Source organism: Berghia stephanieae, chromosome 8 (genome assembly GCF_034508935.2).
Source record: "Berghia stephanieae isolate SIO BIC M18660-M18661 chromosome 8, UCSD_Bste_1.3, whole genome shotgun sequence".
Taxonomy (NCBI): domain Eukaryota; kingdom Metazoa; phylum Mollusca; class Gastropoda; order Nudibranchia; family Aeolidiidae; genus Berghia; species Berghia stephanieae.
Window position 1 is genome coordinate 18346245 of NC_088367.1, and position 12500 is coordinate 18358744.

A 12500-nucleotide genomic window follows, 5' to 3' on the forward strand; every position below is an offset into this window, starting at 1 on the left:
GACATTATTGTAAAAATGTAAAAACATGTAGAACACCAACCAGCCGACAAGTAGTGTGTGTGTGCATTGAAACTTTGTTCAGTTCAGGGATGATTTTGATCTTCTGCAGGACAATCGAGGACTATAATATATTCCTGCCGTCGACAATTCTATCTCTCACCTTCGGATCGAAAGGTCCCGCCCGCTCTAGGCTGCGCAAAGTTGAGTCCTTAAAGATGTCTCTTCTTTCACATTGTCAAATTCAGAAACTTTCGTGTAATGGTAGCACGTCGGAAGGTCCGAGATTCGATCCCCAGTCGAGATAGATTGATTTTTTGGGATATTTTTGTTTTTCTTCTTCTTTTTGTATTTTTCTTGCTTGCTTTGTCTGGCACCTTTCATACACACGTGTTCAGATCTTTATTTCATTTTCTTCTTCTTCTTCTTCTTCTTCTTCTTCTTCTTCTTCTTCTTCTTCTTCTTCTTCTTCTTCTTCTTCTTCTTCTTCTTCCAACTCTCTGTAAATTAACTCTTTCACCCCCGACCTTACATACTCCATGCCGTCATGATTGTAAGTCGGTGCAGTTTTCAAGTTCGTCAGTTGCACTTGTCTAAGCTAATGGAGACGATCTATAAAATCTTTTTCCATGTGCTCGAGTCATTGGTCACGTTGCAAAATGTGCTCAAAATTACCAGAAATATAAAAAGTGTTCACAATTTTCAAAATATCCAACATCACAATTGGTCATTTTGTTCAGCTTGGCCTGTAGGAATGTTGACCACTTTTATAAAAGTAAAACCGCATGTTTACATATCTTATAATGAAGTAATCAAATCGTTTGATAACAATAGATTACGTAATCGATGGCGCGGTTGGACGAAAGCCTGAAAAAGATATCTCTCATTGCACCTTTCGTCACTCTGATCCTGACCTGCTTTTCAGTTGGGATGAGCATCCTACGCCTTTAGTCATCCAAAATTTGTGTCCACAAGGCAGATGCGGTTTTATTTTAGAGTGCCCTTCTCCAAGACAGGTTGCCAGTCAAAGTATAATAAAATAATAATAATAATAATAATAATAAATAATAATAATAATAATAATAATAATAATAATAATAATAATAATAATAATAATAATAATAATAATAATAATAATGATAATAATAATAATAATAATAATAATAATAATAATAATAATAATATAATAATAATAATAATAATAATAATAATAATAATAATAATAATAAACTCTTATAGATCTCACGGTATCCTCAACAATGAGACTCTTGGCGCTTTAAATTATATCAACACAAAACAATATTTAAAGTACATGACATCAAAAAAAAAAAAGAAATGTTTTCAAGGATTTCTTGAAAACAGACAGTGATTTGGATTCTCGGATGCTCTGTGGAATGGTTGGTGTTCCATACAGATGGACCAAAATGAAAACAGGACCTTGTTCTTGTCCAACGATGAGTCTTATTCAGGGTGTCTCTCTCCTAAATTGGTTTCATTGGTGAGTTCTATCAACACCACAGATTAACGTTATAATGTTATAATCCTGTGATCGACGAGTACTACAAGTTAAAATTCGAATTTCAGCCAGTAAAAGTTATTATGAGCTTTGTCGAGCATTGTTTTTGTTTTGTTTTTGTTTTTGGCATATATTATAATCGTGGACGTTCTCCTAACCATCTCTCTTTTCATTAACTCTTTCAGTCCCGACCTTACATAGTCGTCACTCTCTTGTGCCTAAATTATTCTTTTGTCCGTCAATTCGATTATATATAATCGATAAAAACACGGAATCGATTGTGTTTTCTCAAGCTTAAACAGAACAAAACTGATAATCGATAAGCTGTTTTTCAAGCTAAACAAATAATATCGTGTTGTAAAGGAAACAAAAGCCCCGCTATCGGATGACAAAATGTTATAATTCTTTGCAATTATAATATAGAATGGTAAATATCGAACCGAGCCATCAAAATAACAGAGAAACGTAAATTCGTGAAGCTTTTTAAATTTCCGAATTGTTGAGATAAAACTAAATAGACGTTCTATTATTGGCATTTATTAAAGGGGAAAAAAACCACACCTCGGAATTGAATTGAACGGTCTTTACATTTTAAAGTTTCTATGACTCTTCATTGTATAAAACTTTGTTTTAAGAACTTGGAATTTTAAAGTTTATTTTACTCTTACTTGTTTCAGATTCTGTAGAACATCAAGTCATTTTAATGACTTTAAAAGTCGCCAGACATTGCTATTGTTCACGTTTATGGAGTCACATTGTTAAATTTGTATTAATTGTATAACATTCATAATATATTTTTTCTTTAATTCAAAAGGTAATTCCGCCTCTCTACACCCCCCCCCCCCCCCCCCCATTCCCTCGCCCTTCTCTCTTTCTCTGGTATCGTTTTATTATTTTAGTTCCATTTACCTTTTTTCCACTTTCATGTATGTTGTCGTCAAATTGTATGATTTATTGGCGAAAGCCTAAGGTTAAATCAACTTTGAAACTTTGAAACTCTTTATTGATCTCCCTCTCTCTCTCTCTCTCTCTCTCTCTCTCTCTCTCTCTCTCTCTCTCTCTCTCTCTCTCTATCTCTATCTCTCTATATCTCTCTCCCGATCTCTCTCTCTCTCTTTCTCTCTCTATCTCTCTGTCTTTCTTTCTTTCTTTCTTTCTGTCTTTATCCGTCTTCCTCTCTCCGATTCCATCCCGTTTACATGCAGATCACAAAACAAAAAACACAGGAAGATATACAGTAGTTGATCTCCGAAAAGAAAAATGTCTATGATGAAGGTGTTTTTGGGCTACTTTATCTCTCTATCTCTCTATCTATCTATCTATCTATCTATCTATCTATCTATCTATCTATCTATCTATCTATCTATCTATCTATCTATCTATCTATCTATCTATCCATATATCTATCTATCTATCTATCTATCTATCTTATCATATATCTATCTATCTATCTATCTATCTATCTATCTATCTATCTATTTATCTATCTATCTACCTATCTATCTACCTACCTATCTATCTATCTATCTATCTATCTATCTATTTATCTATTTATATATCTCTGTCTGTCTATCTGTCTACTTATCTTTATATCTATCTATCTATCCATCTAACTATCTGTATATTTATCTTTCTGTCTACATATCTATCTATCTATCTATCTATCTATCTATCTATCTATCTATCTATCTATATATCTATCTATCTATCTATCTATCTATCTATCTGTCTGTCTATCTACCTAGCTACTTACCTGGCTGTCAATTTATCTATATGTCTATCTATCTATTTACCTATCTATATGTCTCTCTGTCAATCTACCTACCTATCTATCTATCTATCTGTCTATCTATCTATCTATCTATCTATCTATCTATCTATCTATATATATATATTATATTTATATATATATATATATATATATATATATATATATTTATATATCTGTATGTATGCTTATCTATCGTATTTATCTATCTATTTATTATCAACCTACATATCTTTATATCTCTATATATCTTTCCATCTATTTATCTGTCACTCAGTCTGTCTGTCTAACGTTCTATCTATCTTTCTATCAAGCTATCAATTATATTATATTATATTATATACCAAATTACATAATTAACTACCTCTTCCTCACCACCACACACCCGGCTCTTCTTTCCCGCCTGACTCTCTCTCTCTCTCTCTCTCTCTCTCTCTCTCTCTCTCTCTCTCTCTCTCTCTCTCTCTCTACCTTTTTCAAAAACGAAGAAAATAAGAAAGAAAGAAAGAAGGAAAGAAAGAAAGAAAGAAAGAAAGGCACACCTTATCATTCATCACCCCCTAATCTCTATACCACACACCTGCGCTGATAATAGAATACATATTAATTTTATGACTTAACGTAACCTTTGCAAAAATCAATTCCACAAAACGGTTATGATGGCGATAAAGCTGAAAACCGATTCAATGGCGCATACTCTCCTCTCCAACCGGAACTTACAAGATGCTTATCTGAAGTCAGGTGAACGCTGGAACAATGAGCGTCGGTAGCGGTTTGTCTGGCGCTGGTGTTGTTGTACCTTGTCACTAGGTCTCTCGATGGATGGCTGGATTTATTGATAGGACAATAGATGATATTGTCGTGATGAAAGGGTTGAACAGGATGAATGAAGATGACGTCACTCGATCCTATTTTTTATTGTTTTTAGATTGCCAGTTGGGTTATTAGTTAATTTTCAGTTATAAAGTCATTTTGGATTATTTTCGCCTTGTATTAGATAAATAATAAATAATAAATAAATAAATATAATTTATATAGCGCCAGTATCCATCTAAAGTGTTCAATGGCTCTTTACTAGACACATAAATATGAGAATTTTGAGAAAATCAAATGTTGAATTTTGGAATATTAAGTGGAAGTCAATCTAAAATTTTGTCCTCAGTCTAGACTTGAAGCACACTATTATAGTATTTGTAATTTTGGAGAAAGACTGAGAGAGATTTCCAGATTGATGGTGTCGCAAAATAAATTGCATGTACGTTCCGAGAAATTTTGTTTTGGACATTTTTCTTTCTAATGTGGTGTTTTGTGAGGAGCGAAGAGACCCTTATTGTGACAAGCTATGAGTTTACGAAGGCTAGGTGCAGAGTAACCCCGAGTTATCGTTCCAAAGCTCCGATAATATCTCCTCTGATCATTTTATATATATATATATATATATATATATATATATATATATATATATATATATATATATATATATATATTATTATTCATATACAACCAGTAAAATGTTGACCAATCAAACCACGAGATTTGTGAAAAAGCCCAAATGCCTCGACATGGTAGAGCGTTACAAAAGACAATAACAATATCTTGCTGTTACCATTTGGATTGGACACCAATATATCAACCCGAAGGACCGAAGACTGTAGAGCGTTTTGTTAACTCACTCAACCCTAACACTGACTATATCCGTAGTATACCCCGGGTTACTTTTACCCCATGCCTATTTATTACATTTTTATGAGACAAATTATCCGTTTCAAAGCTGTTGTTAATTTTTACATTCAATGTTAATGGTAGTTGAATAAAACTATCTATGCACATGCTCATTTTTAATAATTTTTTTTCCAATTTTCCAATAGGTTGTTTACAAATAATAGAATGAATGAATGAATTAGACGCCACTTTGCCCTTTTGTTATTTTTAGAGATTTCGATTGGTCATCATCATCATTGCCTTTTTCACCCTGGGTCAGGGTATAGGCCACAGACAAACAGTTTCCATCCTTCTCTATCCTGAGCCAACTTTTTTTTTATCTCATTCCAGGTCTTACCACTTCTCTGTATATCAGCTTCTTTAATTCTTTGTCCTTCATAAATTCTGTAATTCCAGAAACTCTTCGGTCGCCCAAGCTAAAAAAAGGATTTAGTTTGTCTGTCTGTGTTTCTGTAACGGTTTGAGTTTAACGGAAAGGGGTGTTAACCCTTTGCCAACCCCCAACCTTGAGGACCAGGTGACTCAAAGATGGGGGAATCACACACCATTAGTCGCCTTTTACGACACGCTGGCTTGGCGTTGGGCTATTCTTGACCCTCTCAGTTGAGGGACCCCGGACACCACATGGGGATCGATTGGTCAAGTTCTAATTTCTCTCAATCAGACGATGACGGTTAAAGTTACACATAATTTTGTGTGGTTTTACTATTGATCTGGTGGGCAGATTAGGCGAGCATTTTACCTAAATGCATGCATTAATGGAATAAAGAAAAGTAAATCTCTCCTTCTTATTCCCCTTTTATCCATATCCATCAATTATAAACCACCATCGCAGCATCGCCTTCGCCACCGCCATTGCATAGTCAGTTTCATCCTAACTAGAATCACCAATATCATCTCTACCATATGGTCGTCACCACTAGAACCATAATATCATTATTTTTACCTTTACCATAACCACTACCGCCATCATCTAACCATCATCTCTACCACCACCATAGCCACATTAATCACCACAACCACCATCACTATCATCTCTACCACCACCATAGCCACATTAATCACCACGACCGCCACCACTATCATCTCTACCGTCACCATAGCCACTTTCACCACCACAACCACCACACCACCACTATCATTTCTACCATCTCTATAGCCACTTTAATCACCACAACCACCATCATTATCATCTCTGTCACCACCATAGCCACTTTCACCACCACAACCACCACCACTATCATATCTACCACCACTATAGCCACTTTAATCATCACAACCAACATCACTATCATCTCCACCATTACCATGATTACTGCTTCTTCCTCCACCACATTTCACCATCACCATACTCACCACCACCACCACCTCCATCACCTTAGCCTTACCACCACCACATTTCACCATCACCATACTCACCATCACCACCACCACCTCCATCACCTTAGCCTTACCACCACCACATTTCACCATCACCATACTCACCATCACCACCACCACCTCCATCACCTTAGCCTTACCACCACCACATTTCACCATCACCATACTCACCACCACCACCACCTCCTCCATCACCTTAGCCTTACCCACATTCACCATCCATATCCCTCACACCACATCATCACTAGCTACCACCACCACTTTCACCATCACCTACTCCACCACACTCCATCACCTTAGCCTTACCACCACCACTTCACATCACCATACTCACCCACCACACCATCACCTTACCTACACCACCACTTCACCACATCTATCAAATCAACCACTACATCTACCACTAAATTTAAATTAAATACCACCACCACCACCACCACCACCACTACGACCACCTCATCTCTACCACCACTATTCCCATCACTACCACCAACACCACTGAACTCCCAACGCCCCCACCCCCCCCCCCACATACCCCCCCCCCCCAACACCACCACCAACCGCCACCACCAATCCACCCAACCTCTCTACACAAATACCCTTATTAATTTCCTTACTGCCAGCATCATTCATAATACAATACTAAAACGTATAATAGTATTTCCACAGTACCTTTCAAGTTTACACAAGCGCAAAGCCCTCCATGCCAGAATGAAAATCAATACTTAGGGTAGATATATGGCAATATGTTATCCGCGTGGGTCCGATCCTGCACAAGCACAGCACAATCAAGCACTCGGGACCTAAAATGGGTTTTCCCGATAATATTATCATAGTCAAACGCGCGGCGGTTATAATAAAGGCATAGGTAGGAAGCCTTTATTGTTCCATCAATAACTATATATAGTATATATAAAGCCGGGTCAATACATATTCCAAACCTTATGTTTACATTAGTTGCTTCCATCCCATCACTTTTGGTCTTTTGGTCCATGGAACGAGTGAGGGTTATCCATGGTTCTGTAGAGCGTTATAAAAGACAATAACAATTTCTTGCTGTTACCATTTGGATTGGACACCAATATATCAACCCGAAGTACCGAAGACTGTAGAGCGTTTTGTTAACTCACTCAACCCTAACACTGACTATATCCGTAGTATACCCCGGGTTACTTTTACCCCATGCCGATTTATTACATTTTTATGAGACAAATTATCCGTTTCAAAGCTGTTGTTAATTTTTACATTCAATGTTAATGGTAGTTGAATAAAACTATCTATGCACATGATCATTTTTAATATTTTTTTTTTCCAATTTTGAAAAGCAGCAAAAATCTCTAGGATTGAGTGAGTTAATAAACCCCCCCCCCCCAAAAAAAACAAAACAAAAAAAAAACCCAACAATAACAAACAAAACAAAACAAAACAAAATACAACAAACAAATAAAACTAGCCTAAAGTAAGTTGTTCTATAGATAGAATGACGTTGACGTCACTCTGGTCTTTGTTATTGTTTTTTTTGCCACCCGCGTTTATGAGTAATACTCACTAACGGTATTATCCAGACTATAAACGTTCAGGATTACACATAGTTTGTGTGTTGGTTCGTTATACTTCCGGATGGCAATGTGATGAGCTTCTTAGCCAAGCGCACACTATCTATATCATAAGAAGGTTCGATCCTTCAGACCCGAAGCTCCACGGAGCCAAGCGTTTAAACCGGATTCTGTCACGTTAACCCCCTCAAAACCAACCATTTTCAGGATTTTCCCCAAAACTTCACACCCAACTAACACAAAAATATATTTTTTATCACTCAAATACAATAGCAGTAAGTTCTTGCAATTTATAGCAAAACATGCTCTACAACACACTGTTCATTTTCTTTAAATTTGATGATGTACAAGAGAAATTTGAATAAGAACAATGTTGGTAGTATCGTAACGAATGTGACGATTTTCCTATAGTTGGTAAGGAGAGGGTTAAACGGATAATGACTGCTCCTTTCTACAATTTAGATAGGCCATTATTATTATACAAGTCCATAGCAATCTAGATAGCATTGTACAAGTCAAATCTGAAGTATTGATAGTGTGCGATTGGCTAAGAAACTCACAACATTGTCATCCGGAAGTATAACGGACCAACACACAAAACTTTGTGTAACTATAAACTTTTATAGTCTGGTAATACAGTTAAGTGAGAATTACTCATAAATATGGATGGCAGAAAAAACAATGATAAAAACCTGAGTGTCGTCAACTTCGTTCTATCTATACCACCGTCCAACTACATTTACGTAATCTCCAACTTTACTCATTTTGGCGAGAGGACTTTAGTATAAAAGTAACGAAATTGAATTCACTCAGTTCTTTGTTATTGTTTTTGTTTTTTTTTATTTTGGTGATTAGTTCTCACTAAATTAAATCAATCCCGACTATAAACGTTCAAGGCTACACATTGTTTAGTGTGTTGGTACGGTATATTCAGCTGGCGGATCTTGTGAGTATTTTCCATAAATGCATAGCATCAATATATGTAGTTTGAGGTGACTCCATAAAAATAATTTATCCAATAGATAGTTCGAAGATGACGTCACTCAGGCCTTTGTTATTGTTTTTGCCATCCGCGTTTGTGAGTTGTTCTCACTAAACTGTATTAACCAGACTATAAAAGTTCATGGTTACACAGAGTTTGTGTGTTGGTCCGTTATACTTCCGGATGGCAATGTTGTGAACTCCTTGGCCAAGCGCATTCTATCTATAGTCTTAAACCTAAGATTTTTAAAGCTAAAAACTGAAGGCTTAATAACATGGAGCGGAGCTGAGAAAATAGTACAAATCCGGAACAGATGGAGAGGACGCCTCAATGGCCGATGCTTCAGTTGGAGTGGAGGGCGCGCCGAGGTAAGTAAGCTTTAGTGCTAACAATAATTGACAATTGGATTCAGTAGTCACGGGCAACGGCGGCCATCTTGGTTCTAAACAAAGAAAATCATTACTTTTTATTCTTCAAGTTGGCTAGAACTTTTCATATGTCTTGTGACCAGAATGTGTAAAAGTCAAAACATGATCAAGTTTATGTTTTCCCCCTCTGAATACGCTTTTATGCTCGCCGGAGAAATATTTCATACGGGCGTCCGCCATTGTTCCGATAGTTTAGAGCCAGTGTTGCTAAGTTACCATGCGTCATTATGAAGGAAGTGACGTTACGACTATTGAATCCTATTGGGGAGGGTTTGAGGTCCGCAGTATTACCTATCAATTGATATGAATTGAAAGTTTTCCGGACAAATTCTTTAAAAAAAAAAAATTAAACATTCAAGACTCGATCCCATTTCCACCCCACCCCTGCTCTCCATATAAAAACCATGTTTACCTATGATTGAAAAAAAAAATAATTTTTTCATGTCGACTAAAAACGTTTTATTTCAATCATCGAACCATTTAAATGATCCTCACCTTGTCAAACAAAGCCTCTCATATTTTTTATTATTATTATTTTTTTTTTGCCAAGTTGAGCATCATTTTGATTGGTCAATATTTGGAGGAGATTTGTTCTTGCCAAAATGATTTAGTTTTTAGTTTGATGGGAAAGTTAATGCCGGACTCTGACGCCACACGTTTTAAACAAAATTAGCCAGAAAAAAATTGTCTATAAATCGCCAATAAATGATCTCTTTATGGTATATTTGTATTAAATAATATTATAACCAGTTGACTAGAGCAAACAAAGTCAAAGTAACAGAGTAGAAATTATCCGAATATTATTATTATTATTATTATTATTATTATTATTATTATTATTATTATTATTATTATTATTATATTATTATTATTATTATATTATTATTATTATTATTATTATTATTATTATTATTATTATTATATTATTATTATTAATATTATTATTATTATTATATATTATTATTATTATTATATTATTTTATTATTATTATTATTATTATTATTATTATTATTATTATTATTATTAATTATTATTATTATTATTATTATATTATTATTATTATTATTATATTATTATTTATTATTATTATTATAATTATTATATATTATTATACTTATTATTATAATATCATCATATTATCATCACATCATCATCATCATCATCATCATCATCATCATCATCATCATTATTATTATTACTTATTATTATATTATATATTATTATATTATTATATTATTATTATTATCATCATCATTATCTATTATCACTCGTCCTCCTCCTCCTCCTCCCCCTCGTCCTCCTCCTCCTCCTCCCCCTCGTCCTCCTCCTCCTCCTCTTCCTTCTCATCACCATCAACTAATTAACGCCATCATCATTACTATCAATATTGTCACCTGAGCGTAATCAGGTAATTTGACCACTACTCCACCCCTAAGCATTAATCAACCAACGCTTTAAAAAAAAAGGACACATTAATTGTTCTCAAAACAAGAGAGCACAACAAACAACTAATTATGAATTCCGAAACAAAAAGAAATCGGAATAAAATGGTTTTCAGCATCTTTAATTTTAAGAGATTAATTTAATAATGAATTATGTCACTTTGCTCTTGTAATTAACACCCGTAGTGTTGAAAACGTTGACATTTTACGTAACCACTTCGAGTTTCGTTTCTTTTCCGTTTTTGTTTTTTATTATCCCGGCATAAAATGCAAATTAGAGACGAGAAAATATCATCATCAGCGACATGCTTCATACATTTCCCATCCATCCTTCTGACGCTACATTTCATTCTTTTATCCAGATCCATTAAAAATTCCAAAAATTATCGTCGTATGGCGAATCCTGGCGATTTAATGAAATAATGAATTATTAAAAGATGCAACGATGCTTCTAGGATCCATCACAGCAAATTGCTCACAATGGAAAGAACATGTGTTTGTTTACTGCATTCAAGCATGTGTGTGTGTGTGTGTGTTTGTGTGTGTGTGTTAGATGGATCACGTTTGCAATTTAGTAATTTGTTATTTCGCCCCCTTTCTTGATGCGGATAAATCGTATCTACACTCATAGAATTATAAATCTCTAAACTAATGGTGTTGATTGTAAATCACTTGAATTTGTTGGAGACAGAAGAAACAATGTTATTATCAAATATTGAAGAATATAATGAAGACAAAAAAGATCATTATTTTCAGCTTCTTCTTCTTTTTCTTTATAACGCAATATCCACAAAGCGCTTTATAAGGGATACCTGACCAACAGCAACACGGAACATGTAGGACGAGATATGACGACGCCTGTTAGGCTATATTACAAGTATATTTTTCCGACGGAGACAACGCTGTTAGCGGCCAGGTACTAATTTTTAACCTGAGTGCGGTGAGAGAATGTGAGTAAAGGGCCTTTTCCAATGACTCAACTATGCTCCGAGCGAGACTCGAACCTGGGATCTTCCGATCCGAAATTGAGTGTCATACTACAAGACCACATATAGCCGCACAATAATAATAAATGAATCATAATAATAAAAATATATATCTAGCCCATCTCATAAGGTTTAATGCATGCGCATTGTGGGTGGTCTATTAGTTTCCTTTCGGTCATTTTAGAGTTCTGAATGAGGCTCTTACAAATTAAAAGAGAATATCCCGGTTTTTGTCGGGTGAAATGGACTATAGTAGTAAATGCTTGTTACCCGTTTGGTTGAACGCTAGTTTATTGCGAGCTATTTTCCAACTAGGATGTCTTCAGAAATAATGACAAGCAAGTGGGTACAGATCTTAGTCCTTATTTTGAATGATTTCAAGACAAGTTGTGTAATATATAATATAGAGAGAAAGAGGAGAGAGAGAGAAAGAAAGAGAGAGAGAGAGAGAGAGAGAGAGAGAGAGGGAGAGAGATAGATAGAGAGTGAGAGAGATAGATAGAGAGTGAGAGAGAGAGAGAGAGAGAGAGAGAGAGGTATATATAACGACTTTACCGACATCTCCAATAAGACGAGGACTTTGTGTATAAAATTAAAATGCTTTTCCCTGGAGAATAATACAGTTTAATCGTAGGATCGAACCCTCCAACCTAATTTAGGTAGTGTTATGAGTACACGGCCCCAACTCTCTGCACCACCATGAAATACACAAAGACATTCGT